The sequence below is a fragment of the Passer montanus genome, unplaced genomic scaffold, assembly GCF_014805655.1.
Source record: "Passer montanus isolate IOZ18808 unplaced genomic scaffold, ASM1480565v1 scaffold60, whole genome shotgun sequence".
Lineage (NCBI taxonomy): Eukaryota > Metazoa > Chordata > Aves > Passeriformes > Passeridae > Passer > Passer montanus.
Genome location: NW_024371038.1, coordinates 193,202 through 215,711, shown reverse-complemented (window position 1 = coordinate 215,711; position 22,510 = coordinate 193,202). Strand labels below are relative to the sequence as shown.

General features: G+C 36.5%; 1 protein-coding gene across 17 annotated transcripts in view; it reads right to left on the bottom strand.

Moving 5' to 3' along the window:
- The window catches only part of ADGRL2 (adhesion G protein-coupled receptor L2), a 309,215-nt gene that overhangs the window by 131,768 nt on the left and 154,937 nt on the right, over positions 1-22,510 (bottom strand). The window contains exon 1 of one of the 17 annotated variants that reach the window (XM_039727089.1): positions 8,176-8,194. The exons of the other annotated variants lie outside the window; for them this stretch is intronic. The gene's annotated coding sequence lies outside the window, so the exon portion shown is untranslated. Of the gene's footprint in view, positions 1-8,175; positions 8,195-22,510 lie in introns of those variants that run through there. 17 annotated transcript variants of the gene reach the window in all.

Here is a 22,510-nt window from a genome sequence, read left to right as displayed (position 1 = left end):
GCTTTGTTTCTTTTCTCCGAAGCACTATTAATATTATCATGATCAGAGAGTATGTTTTCTTTCCAGCAGCCTTATGGTCAGGACATTTAGAAGACCACATTTTAGTTCCACTAAAAATCACCACCACCAAACAAACTTACAGGAGTAATTCCATAAACCTGGATTTTCCAAACCAGTTACAAACCATTTAGTTATTAAAAGGTTTGTAAATGGCTTATGTCTTGCATAGAAACCTGAGAAGTGCTGTGTGCTACCATCCCATACTTGGCCATGAGCCACAAGAAAATTTTTACTTTTGACAACAGAAGAAGGGAAAAAGCCTTTAACTGCTTTCTAAGCAGTCAAGAGATTCTCCAGGCAAGCATGACTTACAGGTAGAAACTCCACTGAAGCCTTTGGAGGACTTCTGTGGACTTTCTAAGTACAAAAAAAGCAGGCAGTGCCAGCAGACACATCTTTAATGTTCACCCCTTTTACATACCAGTAGAACTTAGAAGGCTGAAAACCCTAAAATCATGAAATAAAAATCAACAGACTCCTTGGTTTTCCCCCCTTGTAACTGGCTTTTCTCATACACACATTCAAGAGAAGAGCTCAAGGGTGAGAGGCCCTGTATGACAGCACTGCACACACCACTCTCTTCCTTGTGCCTACACACAAACATACCACTGAATTACACACCTACGGCTTGCTCATCACTGAGCATGTGAGAAAAGTGTGCAATAAATTTGACAAATAAATCTACAGCAGAAATGGCCTGATTCTGCAATGAAACAAAAGATCCAATGCCCTTACTGGATGATGGGCTCTGCAAGGACAAGTTGCTGAGGTGTATAATAGTGCAAGAGTGCTGTAGTTAAGAGTATTTTCTTGTACAATTTAATAAGCAATGAACATTCAGGTGACTATTCTTAACCATACAAGACAGCTGAATAAGTACCAGTCATTCATCAGAGCTGCAACATTCTTTCAGTTGGGGAAAACTGGGCTTTCTGATTTATTCAAACTATAAGAGAAAAATAGAAATTATTTCAGTTATCTTTCATTCCTTTTGTAGAAAGTCTGAGTCAGGAAACTATAATGATTATATTTGGAGAAGTTACAAGCAAGAAGAACTTTAGATTTCAATTCAGCAGGAAGGCACCTTCTACTTGCATGTACCACTGTTTAAAACTCTTCTCCCTAGCAGCGTACATAACATTTTCTCTTCTGCACAGAAATTTCTGAAGAGAAAAAAAGAAAAACTCCCCATGTATTGTGGAAACAGTGAAGGTCTCTTCCATGCATGGTGAAAAGGGAAGTGTGAAGTGATATCTTTTAAATATTAAACAAAATGGAATATGAGTTATCTCCAGCACTGCCATGCCAGCCACCGCGAGCACTTGAGGACAAAGTATCCTGAAATTGCTTTCATGCAAAGAATTTTTAAAAGAATGAACACTTTTTAAAGTATTCAAGAGAATGAACTCTTTCTGTTGAAGTGACTGAAAACATTATATTTCCTGTACATTTATTTTTTTGAATCATCCACACAGCACAGATGAAATTTAAGATACATTTTTAACACATTTTTTCGCAGCAATGTGACCTCTGATATTCTGTGGTTTCATCAAGCAGACCAAACCACACATTTACAATTTCTTTTAAGTAATATAGCTCTTGATGGCTCAATGTGACAATGACACTGTTACTTTGGAAAATATCCTATTTTTCTTTAATTAGCTTACATTATGATTTTACATGATAATTTATTTAGCCTTTCATGATTATAAATACTTATTGGCTTTTATTTTATATTCTTTTACTAAAAATTAAAGAGAACTATTTTTTATTAAAACCCTGCTCTTCATACGTTCTGCTGCAGTTCATGAACTGTATGTGCAACTAAAAAAAAAAAATTAGACTACATTTGTCTATCAACAGTATTTATAAGTGAGAGAGTGGAAAGATTACAAAATTTTAATAAGAACATTATATTATAGTAGCAATAATCTAGGTGTTTTACTGGGAAGTGAAGTGGATTACCGTAAATGAAATTTTTAAATGTCCTTTCCATTTTATAGATAACACAAAATGACTCTTTTCATGTCTCCTGCGATAAGGATACATGTGCCACACATTTAAATAGTGCCTTCACCCTATCCAACCCTGCTCATGAATTAATAATTCAGTGACATTAATACAAGAAGATAAATGATAAAGAGGTTACAGCAAAAGGGCCAGTGGTACACATATACTTCTTTTAAAACAGCTAATACCTCTCTGCCAATTACAGTTAGAACTTTTTACAGTTTTCAATGGCATTTTTACAATCTAAATAGCAGCTTATGCACACACAATTTCACACAACTCAAGCTTAATAAATCTCCTGCTGCTACCAAACAATCATTCTGGGGGATTAAAGTGCAACATCTGCTAACATTAATAAGCATTTTACATAGCAATATGTATAAAAGCAGTTGCTATCAGTCTTCTGAAAAAGCTTCTAGACTGGTTTGGCATAAATTACACCTTTATCGTTCAACTGCTACCTTCAGCTTACGGCAGCAATAAGGTAGCTATAATGCTACCGAGCTGGAAAACCCAAGGAAATTATATACGGACTGCTATTATCCTTTGTAGTGCAACAATTTTCAAAATACTTGAAAAATAAACAAGAAAATGTATATATGCAAAGAACTTCAGGTAAGAACCTGGTAAAGTCACATAATTTCACTACTTAGAAGAAACCAAAGCTACTAATCTGTTTGCAAGAGAAAATTTCTCTCCTAATAGCAGTTATAACTTTCTAATCCACCTTGGGCTTTTTAAATTTTTATTTGTATTTCTACCAAAGCAGCATCTACTGTGAAAGAATGCCTGCCTTTCCGAGGAGTAAAATAAATATCAGGGGGTTTATTTAATTAGGAATTCCAGCATACATTTTTAGGTAGAATTTGGCAAATGAGCACACTTTGGAGTCGAGAGACGTGTAACATCAGCTTGAGCCAAGAACACAGTTGGCAAAAGCGGCACAAACTTTTACTTGCAGCCCTGCCAAGGCAACTCAAGCCCTGCAGTTCAGCTGTGGACAGCTGAATGCCAGAGCCTGCCAATCACCCTTCTCTGGAGTGAGGGAAATGAACAAAATCATATTCTAGCTTTGAAAAAAAACAGGGAGGTAAAGTATTTCAGGCTCTCACTGCATAAGCTCTACTGTCCTGGTATTTTTTAGAAACTGAAAAGAATCAATAGTCAACATTGCAATAATAGATATGATAACACTTTGAATACCTTTTTATAGCGCCTCAAGATAATTTTGTCATGGGGACACGTGGGCCAGTATCTGCAAGCTCATTTCTTGCCTTCATGAAAGAATAAATTTGTATGAAAAATATGTATTTATAGAAAAGAACAGCAAACCGGATCAAATACATATGTAGAAATTACTTAATACACTAGGTTTAATTATCATTTAATGTCCCCTGATTAATATCAAGATTTGCTTGAACGGGATTGTTTTAACATTATTTTAAGTCAAAACATTGCTTTAAAAATTACTATTATCATATTCTTCTGACATCACCCACATTCTTATTTGACACATTTTAAGAGAGATGAAGAAAATCAAAGCAATAAGGTAATAAAAGATTCCAGCAATGCCAGTGCTTGACAACTAAAACTCAGGGCCTTTTGATGATATCAGACCTTAAAACCCAGAACTAGGGCTAAGAGGGGCTTAGCTGAGAGAAAAGCAGTTATTAAAGGACAGTAAAAAGCTTAAAACAAAAGAGAAGTACATTTAGTCTCTACTTTTCCTCAAACTGATGGTTTCTTTAGGCTGAAGTCTGCACCTGAAATTCCCATCCATATTTCAAAGATCAGAATCACTGCTGTCAGAGGAAGCCAGAGGATTAAGAACCAGGTGCCTCAGTGCCACAAACAGTCTTTCTTAAACCCAGCTTGAATTTTAGGTTGCCGTTTCAAAATAAGTTTTATGAAGTTACTGTGTGCTATCTTTAAAAACACAGCTTTATATTAAAGTGATAATTTCTCCCTTTTTTTATTTTAGAATAAAATTATATTGGCACACGATTTTCTTCTCAGGCTATTCCTACACCCGCACTCTAATTCTCACATCACACATATCCCCGCCATGTGCCAGCCTTACACGTTCTGGAAGATTTACTGCTGCAGTGATAGTCTCATGGCTATTTCAAATCCAGGTCACAACTTTCCACAGTCACTTAGATTAACATTTGCAATTTAATCTATTTTAACACAAGAATTCAACAGCGCTGAGACAAAAATGAGGTGACTTTTTTGCTCAAAGATGACTGAATATTAAATATGAAATTTAACAGGTTGTAATCATAACAGTTTGTAAACACTGTAATATATATGTCTGCCCTAATTTAGTAAGATGGAATTCTCACACAACACTTATCAAACTGAGCATAAAAAAATTGTTCTGGCATTTCACTAAATTAAAATCTTCAGTCCCCACAGCCAGAATGCACAAATTTAGATTTTATTAATACCTTAAATCAAACTCACTTTTATGAAAGGCAATTTACAAGTCATCGTCTCTTCCAACAGCCAAGAACAGAACGGGGTCTTAAGCATATTTTTACAGACACTTTGATGACAGTCTAACCTTTTGCTCTGATTGCTACTTTTAACAAAAATAGCATTTTCTTTGAAATCCAGAAAACTCTTGTTTTCATGAATATAGCTTTAAGCCTTCAGTGACAGAGTGGCTGACAGCTCAACAGATAGAAAGCAAATTTAAGAGAAGCTCCCCCTGTTAAGAAAATGCATGCCATTTTACCAGCTTCTTGTTCAGCAATCTCAAAAACTCCAAACTTAATCTAGATCACCAGATTTCACATCTTGCCCAAAGATATTGTGCCAAACCTTTACACTCACAAAACGATGCCATTTATACACACGTTCAGCAAGCCACGCTGATTTAACTTGTGCTCTACGTACTTTTAATATTTTAAAATCCTAACACTAAATAACAGCAGTCAGCATTACAGGCACCTCTGCAATAGATTGCAAATCAGATGCACAATGAAACCATCATCATCAGGCAGACTCCGTCTGCTGCCAGCTACTCACCAGAAATCAGCGAGAGTCTCACCATGGGGCTGGGGAAAAAAAAAGGAAAGAAAAAAAAAAAAAAGAAAAAGAAAAAAGAGGAGGGAAAAAAATAAAAAAGCAAGCGAGCAGGCAGGGCGGGAAGACGGCATTCCCCGCAGGTGGTTTCGAGTGCAGAGGAAGCGGGAAAGCCCCTGGGTAGGGCAGGGAAGGGCAGCAGATGGGCAGGGAAGGCCCGAGCGCGGAGCCCGGGAGAGCAGGGCTGGCAGCAAGGAACAGCCACAGGGATCAGAGAACACGGCCCCGCACAGAGAGGGGAAAGACCTGCTCACGGGAAACAGCTGAGCGCAATTTGATTTCCTTCCAGCGGGCTGCCAGCCTTTCGGGTCAGCTGCCCAGAACCCATCCTAGAGAACTCGCTCCTCTCCAGGACACAACTGCAAGCTACTTGCTTTTGCATCCACATGAAAAGCCCACCATCTACATCAGTGTCCACAGAATTCTCTGGACAATTAAAGCGTAATGAACATGGACACTCAGTGCTACGAGAGCGGCCAGCACGCACAATGTGCGATGAGATCTACGTCTGCATCTCTTACCTGCAGACAAATATTTTGAAACATTTGCCATGCTGCAAGTAATCATTTTCTATAAATGGCTGATGATTTCACAGTACCACTGCAATATTCTAAAAGTGGCTAATGATTTCAGAGTGGCATAATAATAATATTAATTTTAAAAAAGCTGACCACAATTTCAACACATCCATTGCCCATTCTGGGAATTTTGTTTGTTTGTTTAAAAATCAAATCCAGGAGAGGTTGTGACAATAAGTGTACAGCATACTTACGGATCACTGTTGGGCTGAACTAAGATTTTATTTCTGGAATTAAAAAAGCAAGACAGGAAGATGAATAATACAGATGAAAATGGTCAGGAAAAAAACAAGTCAACCTAAAGATCCATCTTCTCAGATATGCAAGAAGCGACGGACAGAGGCATGACAGAACACTCCACCCGACACTGCTTGGTTATCAACATAGTCTCCAGAAGTTACTCAGTTTTATTTTAATATCTCTTCAGTCAAAAGGCGATTTGACATTTTTGACCTAAAAATAGCAGTTTTATAGGTTTTTTAAAATAAAAATATCTAGTCCAAGACTACCATGGTGTACAAGAGGAGCTTGCAGCAAGCACAGTGGAAGTTTTCAACAGCTAGAGATTTCACCCAAATGATTTCTTGTCTCCAAAATAAAAAACAAATTCACTGTGACAGTATTATTTTACAACGGCAATTTTTAGCTTTTCCATGGTGTTGTTATTTACTAACTAGAACATGTCCAGCTGGCTGATAGCAGACTGAAGGAAAACAGGCTCTTCCTAGCTAGCAGCAACCTTCATCCATGACTCTGGGCACACGTTTCTTCTCCTGATCTCAGAAATTTTATCACAAGATAAACTGGACACATTTATTTTTAAATAAGTAGTATTTTAATAAAGACCCAGACATATGTATACTCAAGTATATAAACATTCATGAGAAGATATTTACTTAGGATTGGTAAAACTTTGTTGTTATTTAATTCACTTTTGAAAATATTTGTAAAACACAGTGTCTAAGAACAGCTTAAGATAGATGAATGTATTTTTAATTTTAGCTAACTATTTCCAAATATTTAAATATTCTACTAAGTTTTGCATTTCTCTCTAGGAACGTATTTATCTTGCAATGGCCACTAACAGTTAGCACCGATTACTTCAACATCCACTGAGCACCAATTTCTGAAAACCTGAACTTACACACAAGTTTCCCACTTCCCATTTTTAGCCCCACTCAATAAGCCATAATTATGATTTTTTTTGTGTGTGTTATAATTCTATTACAGGTACTGGAGTACAACTCATTAAACAGGGGTTGAACAGACTGTGGTGTGGGAGGAAAAGTACCACTGCTCTTCCACTAAGGACCAAAACATCAATAATTCAAGTTGATTGGGAAACACTATTCAAGCAGACAATTAATTTTTAAGAATGTGGTAGAGATGGTAATAAACATTGCAAAACAATTTTAAATTTTACAAGGCTCATCAACAAAGATTACAAATATGAAGCTTTTGAAATAACAAAGATTATCTCTTCTTCCAATTTTAAATTTTACAAGGCTCATCAACAAAGATTACAAATATGAAGCTTTTGAAATAACAAAGATCTACATCTCTTCTTGCTCCAGGTTAAAGGAAAATGGACTCTAGGCAACATTCTGGAATCCAGCCAGCAAAACTACGAGCATCACCTGTGACCCCAGCTGCTGCACAGGGCAATTGTGAAATTCACTAAAAAAGAAATTCACTAAAACTGAAGAACACCTGAGAACCCAACAACTTAAGGAAAGAAAAAAGTAACCAACACTCTACCAGGCAAAATTAAAAATGCAAAATGCACCTATCCACTAAGGTGGCTCCATTTCCAACATGCTCATAAAACCACAGGGACTCCTGAGATGCTCCCGCAAGCTTCCCAGGGTCCCCCCAGCACAGAGAGCCTGGCCACAGCCTCCCCCAGCCCCAGCACGTGTGTGCCCTTTCCAGGGAGGGAGATAAGTAAATCAGTGTTTCCTATGGAGCACAGGATGAACCTTTCTGCTCGTAAGAGCTCTTACTGTTTCCATAGTGAATGTCATTTACATGAAGGGATTATAAAGGTTCCCACATGAAAATGCATCTCTGGCATAGCTACATTCTTTCAAGTTACTTTTCCTCCCACTTGCTATAGTTCCTAGGTGAAAGGAAAATATTGACAAAAACAGGACATGAGGGGGACAAAAGATAACCACAGACTGAAAAACATGAAACTGTCAAGCCATTTACAAGTCTTTTTTTTTTAAACTTTAACTCCTCACGGCAACTGGGCAGCCTGAGATCAACTACACAGGGTAAAACACTTTAATTTATAGCCTAAGGCTTCTTCCATGTTTAAGAGGAAGGAGCATGTAAAGAAATACAATATCTTTCTCAGCCCGTCTGTTCTTTGAAATGTCTTCATTAAAATGGAGATTTTGACTTTTTGACTGTGAATAACAGAAAAAGGACAAACCTGGTTTCCAAGGATCTTCATCTGCAGACAGCACACACAAAGCTCCTCGTTCACTCTCACAGATCACACTCATGTATCACAGACAGGTTTTCAGGGGGAAGGGCAGATGGGACCACCTCCAGCTCATGATGATTAGCTAAATTAGTCCTAATTACACCTTCATTTTATCATGAAGCAACTGAGAGAATAAAGCTGAGAATGTGGACCTGCAGGACAGAAGGATTCATACCTTTCCAGACCCAAGTGGCAGCCATGGCAGAGACAACCACTGCACCCAGGATGTCACAGCCCATGCCACCAGAGAGCTACAAGTCACAAACGTACAGTAACAAAGCTGTTCCTTTTTTTTTTTTTGAGGAGGGTGGGAAGGGGTGGAAATCCCTTGTATACACTGGCATTCAATGTTTCACCAACACTGCAGTAAAACCACAACTTGTTCAATGGTCATATGAGTTTGAGTGAATGTTAGAGGATGATACCGGGGGCTACTCCTTTAGAGCATCTGTGAACCCCAAAAAAATTCCACTGAGCATACCTACCCAGCTAGCATAGCAGCAGCTAATACTTCATATATGCACAAGATCTGAGCAGTTTTCTTCTAGGTAACTTAAATAATGGCTGTAATTAAGTAGTTAAGGATATATTAATCCTATCTCTCAGCTTTGCAGAGGTTGTGAACACAGTTGTGCAAACTGCTTAATCACAGCACTGAAATAGCAGCAAATTTTCTCACTGCCCCATGTATTTTTCATAAACCCTTACCAATTAGTTTTAATAATCTGTTAATGCTGCAGCTTTATTTGGTCCATTGATTATTATCTGTTTAAAATACAAACAGAAAAAAATAATTACTGGACATCTTCCAGCAGACCTACTAAAATTTTTTAATTTATTTGAGTCTGATTCAATTAACATTAGGACTTTGGTAACTTTCTTTTTAATATATGCAAAATTGTATTAAACAAAAAGAATTCTTTTAAATAATTGTTTCATATATTGAGTGATTCTTTGTGGAAAACATGCAAGAACTAAGATTTATTGACTATGAAATTTCTAGCTATAAATCATGCTGGGGGGATATGAAACTAAATATAATTAAAATAAACAAAAATTTTCAATTGGCTGTTAATTAGATAGATAACACAAAGATGCTGACTGTTGGTCTCTATATTCTTATATTTGTTTTTTTAAATTCAAATCTCTTCAAGTATTAGTTGCTTATCATGCCACTGACCAAAAAAAACACTGTAATCAAAAATAATGCTATTAGAAGAGAAGATGTAGGAAGGATAGATGAATTACTGTACAGGTGACAGAAGCATAAGGAAGAATTTTATTCACAGGTATACTTGAAAGGTTATATTGGTTTTATGTGCTCTGCTCGGCAGATTTTTCAATCATGAGCCAAGAACTGCTGATTACTTGCATCCCATTTGCCAAATATAAAAGCTTTATTAGTCATAACAGCATGGCTGTTCCAAATAGACAAAGAGATATAAATAATAATAAAAAAGACAGAAGAAAAAGAGTTGCCCCTTCTTCAGGGTTAGTTGTCTGTGGGCAGTTAAGTATGACTTAGTGTGGCTTCATTTCTAATGCATGCTACAAGTAAAATGACTACAGTGTGGATTTGTGCTTTGATTTGTTGTCTTGCAAGCAGAAGAATACTTATTTTAAGAGGCCATTCATTATGGCATTTGTACAAAAAGAAAAATGGTTAATCTATCTCACAGTTACATATACACATTCTGAATATGTTTCAGGAGAGCACATAAGGCTAACAATTTGGTAAGAATATTTCTGCATATATTTTCATCTTTCAAATGTAGAAATTGTATTCTGAAACATTAGACAACTTTTAAAATGATAAATCCATGTAAAACAAATCCCCTGCAATCTATTTTAATACTTTCAAAATTAATTATAAATACTGATAATATTAAAGTGTGGATACTTTACCTCTTACTTAATTTTTATGCATTATTCACTCTTTCATTCTAAGTACTGGCTTCTTCTTAGCTTGGGTATAACAAGCCAAGCACTGCCCTCAACAATGCAGTCACAGTTCACGCTCTTAAATCGGCTGGAGCTCCACTTTCACTGGGGGTAACATTCATCCTTTTGTGTCTTCTTTTTACTCACAGACAAAAGATACGATCACTTTCCACAGTTCAAAATGAATGCAATGTGAAGCTAACCTAAGAACCTACAGGAGTTAGTCTAAAATAGAAAATGTTATTCTTCTTCTGAACACAAAACTACAGACAAAGTTCCAGAATTTTGCACTAGATACAACATGCACGGGCTACTGGTCACAGATGAAGCCATATGCTGCTACCATGACAACAAAAATAATGAAGTTTGGAGTATTAGCTTTAAAGCAGCTTTGAGGTCCCAGTTATTTTCCAGTAAACACAAGAAACCCACATTTAAATCTATGGGCAACTTCTCCTAGCACATTTTCAGAAGTGGAATATATCATGTCAAAAGAAACATGTACATCTTTTCTCTGGTGATCAATAACAATTTAAAACAGATGGGTACAGAATCTTTCTATAGAAACTCTTACACACAGAATTAATCCAAAGCACACAGGAAACGTGTCTTACAAATTTAACCAATACTACCATTGAATGTCTACAATGTATGCAACATGTACTGGAAGTTCCTTATACAATAAGAATTGCCATCTATATATTTTCTTAATTTGGAATTACCTTTTTGTAATTTTGGTACAGGAAATCAGGGAAAGAAAGCTATTTTGTTTGTTTAAATTCAGTATTTACTAAATTATAGCTCAAGATACCATCTTAAAATATGTGGCTGTTTCATCACACTCTGCCATGCAGACTGCTGTGCTACTCAATGCAGTTATTCATAAATGACTATATAACCTAATGCATTTTGTTCAATTAGTCTCCATAAGTGTTTTTTATTGACAAAACATAATTTAGTTTTATTAAATGTGACTGGAACATTGCTTCTGCCAAGTAAGTGAGTATTAATGTCTCACTTTTTTTGTTTTTTTAAAAAACAGATGGAAATTTTAAGAATTAAGGAACAGCTTGAATGTCACTTACATGAAAATTGTACAAGTATGACATTATTGTCACTTTTGTTGCTTGCAGTAATTAAAAAAATTATCTAAGTTACTTATCACCATAAAAACCTGGCACTAGTGAAAGAGAAAACGTGTTATGCTCCAGCTAAAACAAAAAAAATACATGATTTTATTAAAGTAGGCTCTTCCAATGTAGCATGTAAATTACCATTGTTCTACCTTCAAAATACAAGGCTGTTAAAAATATATCTTAATCACAGCTGCATTATCCTCACACCAGAACTAAAGTTACATTCACGTCTCGATTTTCATACTGTACGGCAACCTCCACTGAGTGGAACTTCTGAAACATCCCTACCTCACCAGGAAAGAAAAGGACAGACTGGGTAAAGAAAGATTACGTCCTTGCCTCTCCACAATTCCTCAACAAGATTAAATTAACAAACCTCTCTTTCTCATCGTGACTTACACATCACTGTTTTCCCATGCAAAAAGGATGGTACAACTTTTCAACTCCTAGCACCTACCGAAATCTCCATTAAAGTTAAAATTTATATATTTTCTGTAAATCTTACCATTATAATCCTATTGGGGTGTAATTGCTGTGGCTAATATTCTTACCCTGTTATGAAAATGCTCAACATAAACGTGGCACTGAGTTGTTAAGATAATACATGATCATGCTGTGAGAGGGTAATACCTATACAATAGCCCTTGCCAATACCATAAATCTCTTTATTAGACAACAACCTATTACAGGAGATCTACTTAACTGTTTCCCTACTTAGAGGGCCATTTGGTGTTACAATAACAAGCTGACTTTTCACATTAGAAAGGATTAGCCAGTATAAATAATAAATTGACACAGAGTTACTACTCTTTTAGATATGGTAAATCTTCCCCGATGTTCAAAAAGCAAATCCAAACTAAACCCCTAAAATCCTGTTAGCCTGAATGTATATTAACTTTAAAGTTCTGTTCATTTAAACTAAAAAAATAAAAAAAAATTTAAAAAATAACTCTTTGACCAATATACACCACAGATTTATTACAGGAGAGCATATTACAGAAAGCTGTTTCTGTTTTATGAAATTTGCATATATACTGCTTTATTTCCTAACAATATAATAGCAAATCATCTTTCAGTTTACTGAAATATTTTAAAGTAAAAATGATTGCCACCTTTTTTCCACAGATAAGTACAGAATAAATCTAAGTACCATTTATTATGTTTCTTGCTTAGCAAGTGAAACTGTATTATATATTAATTATTTTCTTCTCTGAAATCTTAACTTTTTTGAAGGATCACACACTTTCATTACCCAGACAACTAAAATACAAATTATAAAGCCTGCAGTACACCAGATGATTTCTTTCATTGTGCTAAATTACAGAAAAATCACTACCTAAAGTACAAATTTCTGATTCTTCAAGCTAGTTTTTAAGTTACAATTTACAAATAAACTTAGATTAAGACATTCCTTGTTCTTTGTTCTCAGCATTTATTAAAGCTTAAGACAGAAATCCTTACAACTGTTTGCCTGCTTTAGCACCCGACTGGCTCAATTCCTCAATTTGGATGAAACTCATTCACCTCTTTATATTTTTAAATAGAGAAAAAGCAAAATTAGGAGTTAGCCTTTCATCCACATATGGATTATGATCCATAACACTGCTTGGGTAAATAGGAAATACTTACCTCCTTAGTGTGCTTTTTGGCTACCACACTACTCTGCACGAGAAGTGTCGAAGACGTGAAAGTACTCTGCTGTCTCTGTGATGCTGACATGACATTTTCAGAATCTGAGAAGACAGTTTATGCAACAAAAATCTGCTTCCTGTCATACAGAATACCAAAACTGTCCTCTTGCACCTCGACCGGCAAGAATTGTTTTCCTCATCTCTTTCTTAAACATCTGATTAATAGGCACTTCTTTGAAATATGAAGTATTTTTTTAAGTTGGCTTGTGCTTATTGATGTTTTAAAATCTTTGCCCACTGTGATTTTCTGTTACTGATGGATAGCCTTTTTAAAAGCTGTCTTGCAGAGCCTTTCTGCTCTGTATAACAGAAAAGGCACAGTGAAATGAAATTGTACTTACTGGAAACAATTCCGCCCTGAATGCCTTGATTACTCTGATTATCTCATATACAAGCTCCCTCTGCAGGTAATAATAAGAATGAGCAAAAATATGTGAAAAATGTGGGCAACAACCAGCATAGGAAACCAAATAATCAGTCATCATTTTAAAGAAACCCCCAGAAATCCTTCTCCGATGTTATCCAGCATAAGGAGGTAACACAGGAAATATTCTCCACTTTTTTCCCAGTTCTGTGTCTCTTCCTGTCTCCTCAGAAAAGTTAAACATTCAGCTTTAGTCTTTCCTATATAAGTCACACAAATTTCTTTTTCCAAAGTCATTTAAATGCTTTCAGTGCAGAAAAAAATAAAAGAGAAAAAAGAGAAGGAAAAAAAAACAATGAAAATTTAAAAATGGCTCTGTTTATCCAGAGCTAAACAAAAATGAAAGACCACCCCAAACAGTAAAACAAGTTCATGCTATCTGATGCATTTGTCTAACTGAAAACCAGCCAAGCAGCAGCATTCCTTCGTTCTATTTACTGCTAGGAGGTAAAACCTAATGTCACTTTTGGATACAATTACACATGCACTCCACCAAAGTTTAAAATGCAATTGAACTGAATGGTAAGTTATCTTGAAAATTAAATTACATATATTAAAAAAAAATCCCTATCAATTTAAATCAAATCATGAAGTAACAATGTAGTTTTCATCCAACTGGAAGCAAACTGCTTTTCTCCCAAAAGAAAACCCTTACCTTAAAATGTCTCAAGTTTGTTTGCCGTAATGGGATGAGCTCTCTAGATAAAAATCCCTTCAATGCAAATGGCACAAAGCTTCAGTGAATGAAGCTATAAATATTAAGTACATTGTAATTAAGCCTTCATCCTATCTAACCTTTAGCACACACCCAAAAAACTGGGAAGCCATCAGGCAACATTAATTTCTCTTCTCACACAGCGAGAACAAATGTATGCCTGTGGTTTTGTTTCTCTTACAGAGCAAAATCTCACTTTCTGCAAGTAGTGCCCTTAAGACTGATGAAGAACATTCATAAAATGAATGTATACGCATTGGGCATAAAGTCACATATGCCCTGTGTAAACTTTGATTTTCACTGGGAAAATAAACTCCAGAATACCACCCTTCAAGCTTTCAATATCAAATTTAAAAAAAAAAAGAAAGAAAAAAAAAGAAAAAAGGGGAGGGGAAAAATACCCCTATTTCAGTAGGATACAGCTATATCAGTACTGATATTTCAGTATGGCTACAGCCATTACATAGGATAAACATAAGACAAATTTTGGGTTTTCAGTTCAAGAGGATGAGACTGCTGCAAATAGAGATCTTCTTTGCTGATGGAATATCTTTAACAGCTGGATCATCAACCAGTTACTATGAGATACTATTACAGACCTGCTCAAATGAGGAAATAAAGAAAACAGGGAGAAAGAAAACTCAACTTTTTGGAGAGATGATGCTCTGTTCAAGCACGGGTAAGATTACTGCCTGAAGGGCAAAAGGATTTCTTCTCAATTTCAGATTATGTCAGCCTGCACCTCCCCTCTCTCTTCACAACTCTCAGCCTACACCCATGTTCCTGGCACAGAAGCTCAATTTCAGATTATGTCAGCCTGCACCTCCCCTCTCTCTTCACAACAACTCTCAGCCTACACCCATATTCCTGGCACAGAAGTTCAGCCAGGAATACACCACTGCTTAGGCACTTTCTCTCCTTTAAGCACTTTATACTGATTTACACAAGAATCACCCTCACCAATTGACAGTCTGCGTTTAAGAAATACTTATTAGACTAAAGCAAATAAAAACTGCTGGAGACACTGCCAACAAAATAGTTATGAATTGGTCTCCTGTAGAACACTCATTTTGTTCAAAATGAAGATTCAATCATTATTCATTCTGGGAAAGCAGGTTTTTCCAAATTGGTCACCTTACATTGAAAAAGTCTAAAAAATAGTGTAATAGTCTAATGAAAGGATGCCTGGATCAGATGAAAAGAATTCTGCCTAGCATCAACACCGGCATCGGGAATTTGCCAGAGAAATGCAGAGTCAACAGCAGAAGTTGTTCTCAGAAATATTTTCTTAAAATGTCACTTTATTTAAAAGCAATGCTGCCTACTGAGAGGGAATTGTTTCTGAACCTGCTCACCCTGGCGTAGACTGCAATGCTGTAAAAAATTACAGAGAATACATAGAAAAGTGAATTAAAGTCTCCGTCTGGCATGTGATCGCTCTCCACCACTGCAGCACTGATTTCACAGTAAGGCTCTCTCTCTTTGCACACCCGAGCCCATCAACAGCAGAGCAAGTCTGATAGTCAGGAACAAGGTCGGTCATCCCCTCCCCAGATGCCAGAAACAACTTTTAGCAGTAATCGGCGTTATTATTCTGTCATCTGGATTCAGAGCAGTAATCGGTGCGAGGTGTCGACTGATGGGAAAATACCAACAGAGGGCACAAAGGAAAGCAGCAGCCCAACCTAAACGAGAGATTGGGGATTTTATCACATCCACAGGCAACTGGATAAACAGAAGTACTCTAATTTTTAAAGCATCATTCTCCAGTGATAAATTGTTTTTGCTGTTACTTCACTGATATTATCTATTTTTCCAACAGTTGCCGACACAAATGTAACCCGCCATGAAGGAGCTGTACCTGTCTAGCACTGTGGTGCACACCCAGTGCTTGGCTGCTGCCACACTGTCCCCACCACAGGAAGCAGCAAAAAAGACAAAGAAATGTGAAAATTCCCTTCTTGACCATAAAATGTATAAATACTCCCATATATCTATGAATCAAGACATCCTTTATTTAAGTATTAAACACAATTTGTATAGTACCAGAACTTGGGATCTTAAATAGTAGTCTTCATTCATGTCATTTCATTCCAGTTTTGTAGCCCATTGCAATAAAGTAACACATCATTAACATATAAACATAGTAAAAAACCACTCATCTGTGTTACATTTTAGAAAACCTCCTCCCCCTTTTCCTCATATTGCCTGTTTTGCAAAAGGAAGTATCTTTCTTGGGTGATAAACACATTGTAAAACAATTGTAAAGAAAAAAGATTTAGAGTTATTTAGAAAACCAAGGAACAAAACAGGCAGACTGAGACTCTACCATATTCGTATGAGGAAATGGCATAAAATAAATCTCTTTAGATAAAAAAAGCCCTGCATTACGTTAAAAGGAAAATATTCCTAAAACTGGATCTACGTAAGAAACACAAGTAGCTTCTTATTAACTAACTAGATTTTCTCCGAAGCTAGCTACTCTCACTACTGAAACACAGACATTGATACTTAAATCTTTTTGTGTAAATGTTAGTGTTTATAATGTGCTCCTAAGAGATTAAGATTAGAAAAAAAAATAACCACACAACCAAGACAGGCCCTTTTTCTCTCAGCCCATGATCACTTGTCAAGCCATGATTAATGCTGTGCTCTGTAGAGGGAGACATTACATCTAGGCTACAACAGACCTAAATTTTACCCTAAGGCAGAAGTCTGATTTAAACATCTCTATTCAAAGTGACATTTGTCCTCTCTTTTCAACCAGTTTCCTCTGAAATTCCAGTAAACTGACTTTGTGACCTACAAATGGTCCATTGATTCTAACTTGTCGTGTTGCCTGTCCTTGTAGCAAAGTTAGTTTTGGTGACTGAATGAAGCAAGATGCTATGCATTCAAGAAAAATACAGGAGCAGAGTCCATTAGGTGGTCTATTAAATGCTCCGTTGGATAACAGCAACTAGAATTCATGGCTATAAGGATTCCAGCTTACACAGAAGAGCTACAGATAAATACTGAGGTCAACATTAGAAATCAGAAAATATTTTTATATTGAGAAGTAACAATGGCCTTCATATTCTGAGGTGATGAGCAAAGATTTTTTTTTTTTGTTACAGACAAGAACATGGGCATCGTCAGAGCCACCCTGAAAAGTAATTACATTTTATCTCTCGCCTTTCACTCTGAAATGTCTGCTAAGGTATTTACATTTGTCTGTTACGAGAACAACAAGTTGTTATCACTTATCTCAAGTAAATACTATTTCTCCAGTGAATGGTATTATTCCATCTATTTTATAAAGTTATTGTTAGATCCTCCGATTTATTTGTAACTGCTATTGTAGGAATAAAAATAAGACATGCTTATACCTTATAAAGAAAGAGACAAATAGCAGAACTGGACATGTAGAATAGTCAATAACCTTCTTACTGAACATGAAAAATGGCAACATTTGATAATATTAAGCAATTTATACAGTGCTGGCAAGTTCCTACTAGCCAAGGTAATCTTATTTCTGGTGCTTTTCAGGGTAAATTGATTTTTTTTCCTTCTCTTAGCTGCTCTGATAATTGAACAAACGTATACAAGTGTGATGGGATTTTACTTAGCAGACAACACATAAAACATTCCCCAAACATGGAATATCTTACTCATAAAAAAGCATTTTTGTTGTAATTAAGCAAACTGTATTTAAGCTTGCTTTGTGCCAGAGTAACAATGAACAGCATTTTGCTAGAGACTGCACTCTACCTACAGGTGTTGAGCACTGTGCTTGCTTCAGTCAGGCTGCAATGCTTTTTACTATCTTGCATTTCTAAATAATTTGGGCAAATGGCAAGCTAGAGCTGGCTGAATCATTAGAGTACCTCATGAAAATCAGAAAGAATGAATTCATGACATATGCATATTACATATTCTTCTAAAACCCATAAAATGCTCCATTTAATATAACAATCCATAACTTGGAGGTGCTACGATTCTGAATTTGAAGACTTTTTTTCCTTCCTCCTTTTGGAATCAATTTCTAGTTAACTATCAGTTTGCATCTAGAGAACGCTGTCAGATCGTAGCACTCACTAAGCAAGTGTATTTCTATAACTAAATTGCTGATATTAAGCGACACAATCTTCCCAGTCCATGCTGTAGAAACACATCTCGTATATTACAGGCTGAAAGAAACATGAACTCCTAGAAAATTACTTACTGAAGAGGGCTTTAAGCCTGTCATCTTTCACCTTTTAAATGAAGAATGTTAAAAGGAATCATATTTGCTAAATAAAGACTAGAAGTATTTTCTACACCAAGTATATATAAATTACCAATATTCCAGAACCACCTGCTACTTTTATTTTAAAAACTGTTGGAAACAAAATGCAGCTACCTTTGAAAACTATTTAAATATTAAACACGATTGTTAACAGTATTGAGAATGGCCTTAAAATAGGTTGTTGTTTTTCCAGTTTTCTTGACATCCAATTACAACCATGATGGTTTAAATTTTTTACCTGTTTCAAACAGAGGGTGTTTTTAGAAATAATAGAGAGCTTTTAAGTTTAAAAGCTGCACATAAATACTTAAGGAGGTGAATTTCTTGCAATTTCAAATCACTTTTGTAAATCATAAACATCAATCCTAAAAAAAGCTTTGAAAGAGTCTGATGACATCTCCAAGTAACAGGACGGACTACAAATTTCACTAGCCTGTGCTCTGAACTGTCTTGGTTCATAAGTGACTGCTTGTCTACCTGTGCATGGATATGACTTCCACTACACACCACACACAGTTTAACTTCTTCACTTGCAGCTGACTAGGTAAAAATCACTATTTGTTACTTCCAGTTCCTGTATAATCAGTCATCCACAGATATTCCTTAGCGGAAATGCATGGGAATCCCAGAGCATTTTTTGATATAAAGTGTTACTGGTAGGTTATTTGTCATTAATATTAGGCATGGCACAATCCCCAGCAGGAGCCATAGTACAAGGCAACAGTATTTTCTTACAGGTACGTCAACATTTTGAGTGGACAGAGGATAAACTTTAAGTCCAAATTTCAGTAAAAAGTTATGATTGTGTTTCTGTGCTCTCTAGATGTCAAACAATGCTTTCTACTGCCTGGTTATTATGAATTATATGAATTAATGACACACTATCTAGAAATGTATTTCAAATAAAACTTTGATAAATATTTTGCCTAACTAGAGATTTCTCTCTCCAAAACCTTCAAGTGAAAATTATGGACTTTAAAAAAAAAAGCTGTAATTCAAAACTGTAGGAAATTTTCTTCATCACAACTATTTTCATTTTAAAAATATCTATTTGTCAAAATGTCATGTCTACATATCACATTTCCAGAATAAAACCAACCATATTATTACATACGATTAACCATAAAGACTACAAACTCCTAAGACTATACTACCTTGCTTATTTAAACTTTAATAAGGTGCTTCCTTACTAGAGACTGGGATTCCTGAGTAACCCCCTTTCCTGACTTTACACATTCAAAGTGGTAAGAGATAAATAAAACATTGAGAAAGCTTCTGAAGTGATCAAATAAGAACTAACTAAGCACACTTTGGTTTTTTTAAAGCTTTCCTCTTGCTCATTTTAAGAAGGGAAACACCCAGAAGCCTGGTGTTAATGTCTCTGCTGATTGTGAAAATTGCAGCAATAAAAACTCCAACTGCTTGTTTTAAATTAAGACTTGCAAGACTACATGTGAGATCTGTATCTTTACATTAGTTTTTATAACATTTGGAAGTTTGGTTGCCTGCTTTGATGTTGGTCTATTAATGAGCAGGGGAGCCAAAAACCAGAAAAAAAAATGTTTACTGGAAATTCTCAAGTCAAAACCTGAAGTAATTGGTTTGTTCTACCCCACATGATTCAACATCCTGATTCCCCCAACTACGAGCTCCCTGAGCTATCTGAACGTCTATGCTTTTTTACTGTTGCCAACACATAGCAACCCACAGTGATTGAAAATGGCAGCTGAAGTGCTGCTGCAGCACATTAATTTTTCTCTAAGTGGTCCAATTTTGTCATCTGAATGTTGAAAATCTTCTTTTTACTACTTTATTACCTTTAGAGATTTGTCGAATTTGGGGTTGCCGTCACATAAGCCGAAGTGCAACATTTTCAAGACAATTTTTAGATTATCCCTAATAGCTGAAAGGATAATGCGCTTTCTTTATAGCCCTCTGCATTCAAAGCAGACTAGTTAACAGCAACTTAAGTGTGATAATGGCAATTACATCAATATGTTCCTTTTACACCACCAAAAGGTACTACTTCAGACAGCTGAAGACATTAGGTAAATAAACTGCTGGAAATTACCTGAAAGTAATTATCTAATTTTAGGACCACTAAATACATCTATTTACAAAATGCCCAAATAGCCGTGTCCGTCTAAGAATAACAGAATACTTGATCAATTGCATTGTTTTTCACCAAGACATACCATATATACTCAGTTCCTTCATTACATGAAAGGAAATTGAAGCCTGAAATTGAATATCCTACTCTAAAGGCACATCACTTTCATAGCAGTAAAAGAAACATCCCCCAAATGGTGAATCAGAAGAAAAAAAAATAAAACAAACAAACCCACCCAAACAACAGACCAAATGCTACATATCAATGACTTAAACCAACTTTTTAAAAACACAACATACCTGTTTTAGTATCTGTATCATTCAAGTCAAAGGTTTGGAAAGAAGAATAGGCAAGGAAAATTTAGGAAGTTCTTTTTTTGCCAGAGATATAAACCAGAATACAGTTCCCAAGAAACATCTGGTCTCTGGAAAAGGTCCCAACTTATTGATGGATAACTGGATTTTGCTTGGCTTTTGGGTTACTGGATTATGAATATTGATTTGCAAAGGTAATAAAAGGGTAGGTCAGGCCACATCCCCTTTCAAACTCAAGAAAATAGTAACAAAAGAATAAAAAACTTTGAATATGTAGTCTCATAAAACAACTTTCAATGCGATAAAGGTTCTACACAGCCACCAAAACAGCACTCCTGCCACAGCTGGTTGAGAATTATTTATTATAGGGCAATACTAACCACAAATTAGGTTATCTTTGTAAACATAGTATCACTGATTAAATGAGATTACAAGAATTACTCATTTTCACTTTTTCTATAATTAAAAGGAAATGGAAGCATATGGCCGGTGGTGATCAAAACTTCTTTTAAAACTCTCCATAAAAATATCTATTATTCCAGCCTACCCACCCATTAAGGAAGGAAGCATATTTGTTTCAAAGGCCTGGAACCAAGAGGTCTTTTATTACAAGATTTCATTTGTTTTCTGAAGTAATTAGAAGGTCTTCCCCATTCATCCCTCCACGCAGTAATGTGTAGGCCATACCAGAGCAAGAGCGCGGGAGAAAGCACTTTCTAAATCCCCCTCCCAGAGAGGAGGAATCAGAAACCACGCCACAGTGCCTGTCATAAAAGGTCACTTTTTTTGCTCGGAACAAACCATTAATCAATAGAGTGTAATTGTCCGAGCGCTTGCAAGGGCTCTGCAGCGGAGGGACCTTGTTTTTCACTCGCATAATTGCAAAACAGCAAAAGTTCAGGAACATAACCCAAATCCACCTCCCCATTTTACCCCTTTACAATTCCCACTGCCCTTTGGGCCTCTTCTTGGAAGCAAATGGAAGACAAGCTGAAGTTTGGCAATTGAGCCGGAGCTAAGAAACCTTTGATATGCTAATACCCTCCTTCAAACGGTAAGAATTCACACTTGCATTAATTCAAACAATTTCTGCAGAATGATGCGAAATGGCACCTCTTTTCGTGGCAAGCAACAAAAGGAGGGAGCCGGGGCGTCTGAGGAAGCCAAACAGCAGAACATTTGTTCCGCAGGATTCCTTCCGTCGCGCACAGGGGCATTTCTGGGCAAAGAAAACACACCTGAGCACCAGCAGAGCTCTTTACTTTCTGACAAACCGCGCTCAAATCCCAGCAGGGCCGGCGCAGACTAACAACAAGATGTTATTTTTAGAGCCAGACACAGCAACGGTGCCTCATGACACACTGTTTTCTGTCTCCAGATGGCCCCAGATTTCTACATGTGAAAATAAATAGAAATAAAAAGGAAAAAAAAAATAAAGAAAAGAAAAAGGAAAAAAAAGTTGTTCTCACCCCACAGCCGACAAAGGGTAATTTATTCCTCTTCCCACAGGCACCCCCCACCCCGCACGGGCTGGGAGCAGGGCGCTCGGCAGAGTTACACAAATAAACCCGCAACAGGTAATTATTTAGCGAACGGGTGCAACTTTGCGCGCTGCGCGGGGCGCGCCGCGGAGCAGCGGGCCTGCTCGGCGGGCGGACCCCGGCCCGCAGCCCCCGCGGCGGG